A 12563-nucleotide genomic window follows, 5' to 3' on the forward strand; every position below is an offset into this window, starting at 1 on the left:
GTCCAGTAGGTGCTGCAGATCCTCATAGAACTGCTCTACTTCAGCTTGTTCAGCATCTGTGGTTGGGGCGTATGTTTGGATCACTGTGATGTTAGATGGCTTGCCCTGAATTCAAATTGAGATCATTCTATCGTTTTTTGGATTGTATCCAAGCACTGCTTTAGCCACTTGACTATTAATTATGAAGGCTACTCCATTTCTTCTGTGGTCCTCTTGTCCACAGTAGTAGATCTTGTGGTCATCTGATGTGAAGTGGCCAATTCCAGTCCATTTCAGTTCACTGACACCCAAAATGCCTACCTTTAATCTTGACATCTCACCAAGAACCACATCGAATTTGCCCTGGCTCATAGATCTTACGTTCCAGGTTCCAATGGTGTGTTGATCCTTAGAACATCAGATTCGCCGTTTACCACCAGCACCGTCGGCTGCTAGCTGTCCTTTCGGCTTTGAGCTAGCTGCGTCATCACATCTGGGGCTAGTTGAACTCTCCTCTGTTCCTCCCCAGTAGCATTTTGACCATCATCCGACCTGGGGGTCTCATCTTCCAATGGTATACCGACATATCTCTGGTTGTACTGATCCATTTAGTTTTCACAGCGAGAATACTGGGGTGGGTTGCAATTACCTTCCCCTGGGATCACATTTAGTCTGACCTCTCTGTCATGACCTTCCCATCTTGGGTGGCCCGTCATGGTTTAGCTCATGGCATCATTGAGGTGCTCAAGCTCCAGCACCACGACAAGGTAACGATGCTTTGCTGAAGACTTAGACATTACCATAACTAAAATATTAATAAATCTTTACAAATAATTATGTACCAATTTGGAAGAAATTAAATAAAGAAATGAAAAAGTGGCTTCAAAACATTTCAATATTTTAGGCTGAATTGCAGTAGTTAAAATGAAAATTCTTGCATGTTTGATTTTTTATCTCAATGCCTCCCAGTGGTAATTCCGGAACAGGCTTTAAGAAGAAAAATGGAAAGCTTCTGTTTCCATGCACAAAAACTGAGAGTAAATAAAAGGATTTTATATAGACCACAGAAACAGGGAGGCTGCAGCATGCCTAATTTGTTAATATCTTATCAAGCAGCACAGTTAGGGCATATGATACCATTTATTATAGGAGTCTCCTCTATACAATGGATTCATATTGAAGCAATGTTAGGGCCAGATAAATTTATAAATCAATGTTTTTTTCACCCTAATTTTTTTAATAGAATAAAACAGATTGAAAATATTTTCACTAAAACAATGCTTTAAATTTGGAAGGCTAGATACACAGTTTTGATACTTCCCCTTTAACTCCTTTAATAACCTATTTCAATCAGGATGATTATTACATTTTGGCTAAAATGAAATCTGTGAGTGAATATAATCATTATAAACTAAGATATTTTAGCAATAGGGAACCTTTTAAATAAAGATGAGATTGAGCAACAAATAGGTGATAAGTTACCATGGGTCTTCTGGTATCAACTTAAATATCTTTTGTGCACTAGAAATATTAAAGACTCAGTAACACGGCCCTATACCAATTTCAAGAATTTAATACTTCAATATTTGAATCAACCAAAAGGAACAAGTTCAAAGATTTATAGGTTGTTATTGCAATCAGATATAGGGGATCCACCATATGGTTTAAAGGAAGCTTGGTACTCCCATACAGGAGACAAATTGACAAAAGTTACGGAAACCGGGTGGATTCAGTTCAACTTCAATGCAAGAAATGCAGTGGAAGATGATATATCATTGGTACTTGACTCCTGTTAGGCTGGCATATATATATATCAAAATTATTCTTCCAAATGTTGGACAGGTTGTTAAAAAAAGGGTCATTTTTTCATTTGTGCTGGTCATGCATTAAAATTCTACCCTTTTGGCATAAAATTTTTGGGGAGATAAGTAGCATCACTAATCAAAGAATTTAATGCTCTTCAGAGCTAGGCTTACTGCATTTACTTGTAGGACCAAATAATCAGATTAAAAATAAAGAACTAATTCTTTATTTAAACTTAGCAGCCAAAACAATATTTATGCAACACTGGAAAACTCTAGATAACTTAACTGAGTTGTGGATTAATAAATCCTCTTCAATTGCTACATTAGAAAAAATTACAGACAAAATTAGGCAGGAACCACAATTGTATCAAACTTGGATGGATTTTATAGATTATAGCAATAGACTATAATCTGGTATACTTTATATACATGGCAAACTTTCATATGTATAGTACCCATCTCTTTATTCATATTGCAGTAGATCTCCTTGGAATTTTCTATATTTTTTATTTTTGGTTTTATTTTCTCTATATGTATCTTGGATTTATGTAAATACAGTTACCTGATTTTGTTTGAAAAAAAATGTCACATTAACATCTTTTACATTTAAAGATTTTTCCATAAAACTACTTATATACATTAACATACTGTTTAAACAAAATATATTAAAAGATCACATGACCATACTGTAGGATGATATCATATGATAGGAACCCTCAAAATTTTACACCTCCAACATAGAAAATCTGATGTCCATCCTTTCAAATATATTCTCTGGAGAGTCTAATACTCTAACAATCAACTTTAATCTCAGATCTATAGCTAATGTTTTAACATTTTTAAGGACACGAATCCATTGATGGGATATTATTGGAGAGTCCACTTCTTTTGTGCATGATTGAAATATCCCAGAAATTTCCACTTTGAAAATATTCCTGAGTTTTTGATGGAAATATGCTATAGGTTTTAATTTTGTCATGGATTCTACCTAATTTAATTTCTGTACTTCTCAAGGCAAACCTGTATCAGTTTGCATCAGATTTACCTACTTTCCAACTCGATTGCAACATATGTAGATAATATATTACACTTACAAAGAAACCTTGGTCTATGCTTTATCCTTGAAGTATAATATTAAATCTTGTAATTAATTCCAGTTCTGCTGTTTTGCAATGAATAGAGCTTTTTGGTCAAGGATAGACATTAGTAACAGAGTTCTCAGGAAGTTCATTGACAGAACATTCATTAGAAGACATACATTTAGTACTTAATAATTCTACCAATACAAATTTATATAGAATTCCCATCTTGAAGTAAGAGCAGCTATCTATTTCCTTCTCAACCTACTTTAACACACTTTTTTATTTCTCAAAGCAAAAACTTGAACATAACTTCCACCTAAGTTAAAGCTTGCTACTCTCCTTGTAGGCTTCTCTCATGATAGGCTTCTCCATATAGTATGTGTTATACCTTCTTCTATATGGTTTTTTAAGCCTTATGGGTATTTTAAGGAACCCACAACAATGGTTTAATGGAGGGAAGGTAGGGCAAGCACAGATTTAAGACACTTTTTTGAGTGATGGTGAGATAGTAATAAGACCATCAACTCTCACTATTTTTTGCAGATTTTTCTTATAGGAAATTAGAGGATAAGGAAAATAAGCAAGGAGAGGCTACATCTATCATTCCTGTTCTTCATTAACACTTCTTTGAATGAAATATTGCTTCAATTTTTAAAATTAAAAACTAAAGATTGCATTTCAACTGCTAAATGCATGTTTGTAAATATGTCATTTGTAAATATATGTTTTTTCAAACTGAACCTACGCAATTGGAAGTAATCAATCCTGAATTCAGTGGACATTTTCATAGATACCAATGCAGAGAACTGCAGTCATGCCCCACGTTTTGGATATGTGTGTGTATAAGTGTGTCTCTGTGAAATGGTATGTTCTTCCTAGGAGTTTTATACAAAGCATCAAGATGGGGCTAATCTGTCTTAACTGGCCACCTTATCTTGAAATAAATGAATTCTGCAGATGTGCAGAAGGTATTTTTCTAGAGTTAAAGGGCATCTTTTTTGCTGCACTTGTATGGAATGACAGCCTGGAGAGGAAGCATTCATTTGGTTGAGCTGGTTTATGAAATGGCTACTCCTATAAATAGAAGAAAAAGATAGGGAAAGTTTCTTGCTATTTGGAGATAATCTGTAAATGCAATCTGCAGTAATAAGAGATAAGAAACAGCCTTTTCCTTTTATGTGGTGTAGTAATTGCTGTCATGAGAGAAAAAAGCAATTATTACAATTTGAACATATCACAGATTAAGAATTTCAAGAACATCTTAACTATAGAAAAATTAAAGAACTTGAAAAGAAATTGAGTGTGCAAGCAAGGAATCTTCACAAGACAGACAAAGAAAAGGAATTGGATAGTGTAATGCGTGACTGCTATGCAGTGAATGGATTTACCTCACCTAGTTTCAGCCTCATTTAGAAGAAAATCTACTAAAAGACTCTGTGATTGTCTCTGCAGAGAATGTGAGTTTATCAGTGTCACACAAATTAATGATATGGATTAGGATACTGAAATGTCTCTGGGAGATGCTGCAGTTGATTTTCTCTCTCTGGCTATTGATGAGACAACTGACATAATGAATACATTATAGATTGTTACTTTTCACCAAGTTTGGATATTGGAGAGGACTTGCTTTTCTAAGCATAATACCCACAAGGGTGAAGACTTTTTAGATAAATTGTTGTTGTCAATGCACAGGCTTCTATTGTAATTTGAAAAACGAAGCAATGGTATGATTGATGGTGTTTCTGCTAATGATTAATTGTCCTTTTTTTGTTATGGCATCACATTGAAGAATGAAATGAACATTTTTATAGAAATTCTCCTCATACTTCAAGCATAAATCTTTTGATGTCAGACTAAAACAGTGATAACTGCAGCTGGACAAGAGCAGTATGCTGCATTTCTAGCCCTTTATGAGCAAAAATTCTGCAGGGATATTAGCAATTTAATAAGTCACGTTTTTCTTCTGTGTTAATTGCTGTTAAAAACACAGTAATCCTCCCTCCCTCCCTCTCTCTTGAAATTGCCCTATACTCTAGTTATATACAGTTGGGGCCACTAAAGCAATTCCTGATATAGATATTGTTCATACTTTTAGTTTTTACATAAGATTTAGGTCAAATAGCCCTTGCTAAATGCCAAGCAAACCTTACCAACCCAAGTGAATTTGTTTTTGATTTCATTTAAGTACTGCACATAAAGCCATGAGAAAACAAACTCATGAAACTTTACATTTCTAACAAACAGTTTAAAGTAAGAGATGTGCTGACCTTTGCAACAGAGAAAGGCATTCTGCATTTGCTGTGATTGCTCATTCTCTTCCGCTGTGTACCATGCTGTAGATACGTTTTGCTCATAAAGCTGTGAATGTCAGGCATCCTCAGGAGAGCTGATAAACAGCATTTCCAGAACATTAGTAGTGATTGTGGTTATGAAAACCCAACAAGAACTGGCAGTGTCTTGTTTCTTGTGTGAAAACAATCAAGTTCCAGTTCACCCAAGAAGAAACAGTTTTATGTTGCCTCCTGATTTATTGAATGTTAATAAAAGTAGCCATTGCAACAGAAGACTACAATGAATAAATGCGCTAACTGGTAGTTGTGAGATAGAACTGCTGGCAGTGGGCAAATTTCCATTGCCTTTCTGCAAAGATGGTTTGATTAGGGAGACTGTTATCTAATTCAGGAAGACTCTTCTTATGTTCAAAAGCAAGAGGGCATGCTCTAGTTCATGCATCACAGATTACTTCATCTATCACAGTAATTTTCAATATTGTTGTGTCTCAGACCCAATGTATGTTTCCTTGTCTCAGACAAAATACATATTGCACATGAAGAATGCCTTTTGCTCCTGTGCACAGAGTCAGATCCCAGACCTTCCTCTCTGGAGATAGAAAATTTGAGTCCTTGTTAAAAAAAAAAAACAAGGCAGAAGATGAGAGCTGGAGAAAGGAACTCAAGAAGAATCAGTGCACCAAGACTGAGAAAAGGGGAAATAAACATCATTCTCTGGAGCCTCAGATTAAAGTAGGAATTTTCAGGAAAAAGGGAAGTCCAGGTGAAAGGAAGTGGAGGAAGGGAGAGAGTCTTTGCTTCCAAAAAAGTTGCTTTTTCTATAGAAGGAGGCATCTGTTCTAGCTAAGGTTTGTGTTAGATTATTCCTTTTTACTTTATTCCTATGCAGTCATACATTTTCTTCCCTGGAATTTATCGATATAGATATTTCAGTACATTGATCTTGCAACAGCTGATCTGTAATCACTGATTGTAGTAGATGGGAAAGCTTACTAATAAGTGGCTCAGTGAGAGCAAGATGCCAGATATGATTTAAGAGGGAATCACATGCCCCACGGACCCAACCTTGATGCCTAAGCACCAAAAATGGAGGAAACCTAGCTTCTCGGCTGTGTAGCAGAGAGAGAGGTGATTCAGAAGGTTGTTTACTTTTTTGTAACAGTTTATTCATTACTGTGTATTAAATATATTTTAGTTCACCTTCCACTCTCATAGACACCATGGATCTTGCTAACCCTGCCCCAGGGATGTCAATATGAATACATTAATGAAAATAAGTTGTAGAAACTGAAATAGTCATTATAAAACACTCAGATTTAAATAACATGAATGCACTTAATTCCAAGGTTATGCTATAGGACTGCACCAAGTTATTACAATATTGGTGAGAATGTTCTCTCCTTTTAGTTACTATAGCCATGCAAAATAATATGTCTCAATGCTGAAGATTAACACTGTCAGAAGAAAATGGAATATTTTAAAACTGTCTTTGAAGTATACTTTTTGTAATTCTGGCATTAGAATGCTGAAAGATGGACATTTTAAAGTGACACTTGATTAAGCCTGTCCGGTAAATTACTTTTTGCTGAGCTACTTAACAATAAACAATTGTCATGCCATGCCCTAAAAAATATTAACTGTTAATTTTCTTATGGAGAAGAGAGACTTAAAGAGGAGCAATATGACATCTGTCATACAGGATGTACCCACATAAAGAGCACATAAGGAAGACAGTCTCTCACCCATGACAGAATTCAGTGAGGGTTCCACAGTTAAAAATTCCTTGTAAATCACCAGACTATCCCATTTATCTGATGGCAACACATGCAAAGATTACCTAACCCATTTTGGATCCATAGTCCAGGAATCAGACTGGGCAAGTGCAGTATATATTGCTTTAAATCTACTCCAGTGTGATGAACGCCTACCCAAGTTTCCCACCAGACTCACACAAGAAGCTTATGGATATCTGATTTATTCCTGGATAGTATGCAAGTTCAAGAGCAAAGCTGAGAATGGCAAAAGCACGGGTCTTTCAAACAAGATTGGAAGCTTAGACACTTCCAATCCCTCCCCACAGAGTCAGTAAGAGTCCACTCCCTGCAGCCTGCAGGTGTTCCTAACAGTTCCTGCCGGTCTTCGGGAAAGTGTCCTTGGATAGGTGAGATAACCCAAATAGACATTCCAAAGTCTCCACATCAGTGCCTGGTACAAAGAACAAGAGCAGCCCCCTCCCGAACAGTAACACGTGTCAGCACCAGCATGGCATGGGAACTGGTTACGATGTTCACAGGAACATTGGAACAGGAACCATGACATCCAGTCTGCCTTAATGTCTTGGCCAACAGATTCAGGAAAACTGTTCCATTCTGCCTAACCTTGCACTGAAAAAAGCAGAAAAAGCAGAAACCTAGGATTAATTTCAGGGAAGACATTAAGCATGCCAACCTTCAATTATAATCTCCTAAAATCTATTTTGATATATTAATAGGTGCCTGTAACTATGCCATTTTGGACAGAATGTGATGAAATCTTCAGCAATCAGTAGCCCCTCATGCACTCATGAAGAATATCCAGAACAAGTTTCAGATGACTAGAAAGAGAGGTTTTTGTACAAAGGGAAGGAGTAAAGATGAATGAGATTGCTTCCTAATTTACTGCAGCTGGAGTTTTGCAGGGTTGTCATGAAAACAGACAGAATTAACTCACTGGTTTTGTTCTTTTTTTGTTATCTACTCCTATTGGACATGAAAATGATTGACGGTATCCACCCATGATATATATGCCCCAAGTTTCTGAATTAAACATCACGCAATAAAGAATAAAAATAAATCATCACTAGGCCATATCAGCTAATGCCTACAGCTCAAAGGAAATATGCAACTACTCAGGACAGGAGATTGGCAACATGAAGGAAAAGCCACTTGAAGCAAATAATGACAACCCCCCCCCTCCAACTCCTCAAGCACTGTTCATATACACACACCAGAAAACTGGGTATAATCAGTTGTGGCCTCTGTGAAGTTTTATTCTGATTTCAAAGCAGACCTGATGGTCATTGAAGCCTAACATTACCCTTTCCCTCTATATGATGGTGCTTTATAGAAATAATAACAGATTTTGTGTGCATTTTATCTACGGTTGCCTTACATTACCCTTTGAAAAATCCAGACAACCAATCAGGACCAGAATTTTATTGAGGGCCATAATAATTGAAATGGAGTTAGTTCAGACATATTTTCTCTGTACCATGGCAATGAAAGTTACATTAACCATTAGAAGACAGTACGTGACCACATTCATCCTTACTAGGAATTGTCAGATGTACATAGCCAGTTCTTTTATTATTTATTTATTTTATTGTTTATTATTCTATTCTATTCTATTCTATTCTATTCTATTCTATTCTATTCTATTCAAACCTTTTACTGGGAATTCAACTCACCAACTTTTGTACTTTAAATAACTATATATAGTGCATTAGGCTTAGGGCTATCCAGCTCTTGGCAGTCAGCAATGTTGCAGGAAGGCATATATAGAATCTATCAGAATGCTATATATAGCCCTTCTTCCCCTAAGTTCTCAGAGAAAGAGAGAGATGCTAGATATGCCCCTATGTATGCAGGTGGAAGTCATGTAAAACCCTGCACATGGAGGCAGGACATAATCTAGGATCTGTCTGTCTGTCTGTCTGTCTGTCTGTCTCTAAGAGCTTAAGGAAGATAGTCCATAAATACCATTCTGATAGATTTAAATTACTGTGTTTCACTACAAGATCCAGGACAGCTTATTGTGATCAAAAAGCATGATACCGTAGAATATTGAATTGGACCCAGAAAAACACAGGCATGCTTGTTCTTCTTGGGGTTATTTCTTTCTCCTTATTTCATTCTTGTATTTGAAGTCTTAGTTCTTTGTAAACAATTTTAAAAATTGTTTCTTCCCATGTATATAGTTGTGAACAAATCTTCCTGTGAGCAAATTCACTGATTTTGGTTGTCTTTGGCTTTATTAGGGGGTGAGGGGGTAGAGTGGGGTAAAATTTCTGAGTAAGAAAGAAACATTTTTACCATTATCAATTTGGGTTTGACCAGTTCTGTGCTCCCTGACACATAATCATATTTTTTAGGAATAATTCTGGGGCAATGAAAAGTTCACTTGAACATAGCCAGTTTTGTCTCCCTAGAGCTTTGCTTCTCCTTGAGGAGTACTGGGATTTAAAACAAACAAACAAAAAAACTCCTAACAGGTTCCACACCCTGATAAAGTTGTCTAAAAGGCTCTGTCCAACTCTACGATTGTAACAAAACAGCTAATTTTCACCAAGGCAAATATTTTGATTTGTGGACAACCACTACATCTTTCCATTGATTTTCTGTGACCACCTAGAACAAAGCAATGCATTGTCATGGGCATTTGGTTTTTTTCTTTGTGCAATTTTTAAAAAGAAAGGCATTAGCTGCTGTCTGCCCTACCACCACCACCACCACCACCCATTGCAAGCAGATTGCAATCAAATACCATTTACATTCTCTTTTCTCAGTGCAATAATCTACTACCCTTCTCTCCCTATTTTTTCATAGTCTTCCCTGTCTGTTTTTAGCAGTGGAACTGTGTCCTGAAATGGAAATGCTTCTGAGCATGTCAAAATGCCTTTTATTCAGCATTCGTAACTTCAGCCTCCTGTATCTCCTATGATTAGAAGTCAGCAGTAGGTTGCATCTGAATACATGTATCAGCAAAACATCCATCATAAGAATTGGTCATATTATTGGTTCCCTTAAATCACAAAACCAAACAAAAGATTTTTCCCTTTCCCTCCTGTCTTTGTATTCCAGATACCAAAACAAGTATCTTTTAAACTAACTAAAAGTGTGAATGTTAGCAACTAGCTAACTTTGGCTGATCTTGAAAAATCTAAGCAGATTCAGTCCTGGTTAAGTACTGGGATGGGAGACCATCAGGAAATCCCAGGTGCAGATGATATTGGGAAATTGACAAACATTTGAAAGCAAGTTAATGCCAACTCACTTTCATATAGTTGCCAGGAAAATTACATGGATATATGCTTGACAGGAAAATTACATGGATATATCCTTGCAGTCACTAGGATTTCAGCTTAGCTCTTTGACTTGAGGTAACAAGGGAAGAAATAGATTCAGACCACCATCTTGACTTTTTAATTCCCCTGTAGAATCCCTGCATCTGAGTGCTTTCCCAGTAGGCAGACTGACTACAGACTATCCCAGGCCCTTGGGAAGGACTCGATAGGGGAGGAGGTATTCCAGGTCTGGGGATTCCCACCCTACCTAGAAGTACCCCTCCTGTGGACATAGAATTTATATTTCCTGCTCCACTGCTACCTCTGGATGTTTATTCAGCACCTGACTCAGATGCAGGGAAGAAACGGCATCACCTACTGTGGTGCATTGCTCTCAAATACCCTGGCAGTCTCGTCTGTTACAGAACAGAACCCTGCACAGAGTCAGCAAACATCTCTCAGGATCACTTTCTAGAAATGAGCCTGCAGTTACGACTTTACCATAGTCCCAACTTCCAAACCACAGAAGCTCTGCAACACAACATGACTCATGGTACCCAAACCCATAGAGATATCCAGAAAGGTCAACAAGGACATAACCTTCCTTCAGGATCCCAGCAAGACTTTCCATCAGGATGACCAAGGCTGTCTCAGTACCAGTCCTGGGCCTATATTTGTCTTCTGTCTTCTGTCTTTTTCCTTTTCCCTGTTCCTTTAATTTAATACAGCAATGCCTCACTTCAGTTCCCTTCTGGTTGTGCATTGATAGTCCTTCCTTCTCCCCACTCCTCCATGAGGAGGATTAGTAGTAGTAGTAGTAGTTGTTATTATGGTTGGTTGCACAGTTAGCCAGATGTTAGACAAGATTTGGCATTTTTATCCACCTTTCGAGTTCTTCCCAAGGACTTGGGATAGGCAGATGTTGTTTGATGGTGTTAAAGGTATCGTTGCAGGATGTAAGCTGTTCCAAGTAAAGGTGCCTTTTGCAATTGACTGGTGGTGATTTTGTCAGTGCCGATGGTATTCAAGCAGTGCTCCAGATGTTTTGGGATTGCACCCAAGGTGCCTATTACTATTGGTACTATCTTTGCTTTCTTTTGCCACAGTTGTTCTATTTGCAGGTCTTAGCATTTTGTGATTTTCTCCAGTTGATTCTCTTCTATTCTGCCATCTCTAGGTATTGCAATATCCACTATCGATACTTTTTTGTCTTTCTTATCAACAATTGTTAAGTCTGGGGTGTTATGTGGCAGATGCTTGTCTGCTGCTGCTGCTGCTGCTGTTGTTATATAAGAGTTACTGACAGGGGCTTTTACTTCATTTATCCCATGCGTTATTTTCCCAGTGATGGCTCAGTTTTAGGGGGAAATCTCATTTTTTTTCTTTTTCCTGTTGATTTCTAGAGCAGGAACAGACTGGGTAAGAAAAGCATAGAGGCTTATGTAAACCAAATATATTAGTCCTAGACTCAGAGCGTCTCTAAAATATTGGGAAAGGAGTTCACCAAGGTTGTATATTGCCACTTTATTTATTTAACCTATGTGCAGAATATAGGATGAGAAATGCTGCATTAGAAGAAATAGAAATTAGAGTTAAAATTGCTCATATATACAGATAATGCTACTTTGATAGCTGGAAGGAGGAAGACTTAAGGAATGTCTTGTTGAAAGTGAAAGAAGAAAAACAGTGCAACAGCTGTTCTGTTTCTCAGTATAAAACAACAGCAACAACTAAAATTATGTTAACAGCAATGCCACCTCAATGTACCAGTTAGAGAAGCAGTTGAACTAATAACAGATCTCCATTTTAGGCACAAAAATTCACAGGAATAGTGGCTGTAGCCATGAAATAAAAGAGACATCTTCTGCTTGGGAGAAAGACTATGAAAAGTCTTGACAAATTATCAAAGTGTAAAAACATCACACTGACAACAAAGATAGGTATTGTGGAGGCCATGATTTTCCAGTTGTAACATATAGCTGTGAAAAGCTGAGTGAAGAAATAAAATGGCCTTTGAACTGTGGTGCTGGAGAAAATGGTTGAGAATATGTTGGATCACAACACAATACTAGCTAAAGTAAATCCAGACTATTCACCAGTTGAACTAATAATGAAACTAAAATTTAGAGATTTTGGACATATAACATGAAGATAAAAGTCATTGGAGAAGTTGTTGATGTTTGGAAAAACCACCACCACCATCATCATCATCAACAACAACAACAACAATAATAATAGAATATGACAGGAGACAAGTTCACTGAATATCATGATTTGAGTTTACTCAGTGAAGAAGTTACTGATGGTTCTGGTGAAATGATATCCATTAAAACATTTTGCCTTAAAACTGGGTTAATATGGTTTA

Source organism: Candoia aspera, chromosome 4 (genome assembly GCF_035149785.1).
Source record: "Candoia aspera isolate rCanAsp1 chromosome 4, rCanAsp1.hap2, whole genome shotgun sequence".
Classification (NCBI taxonomy): Eukaryota; Metazoa; Chordata; class Lepidosauria; order Squamata; family Boidae; genus Candoia; species Candoia aspera.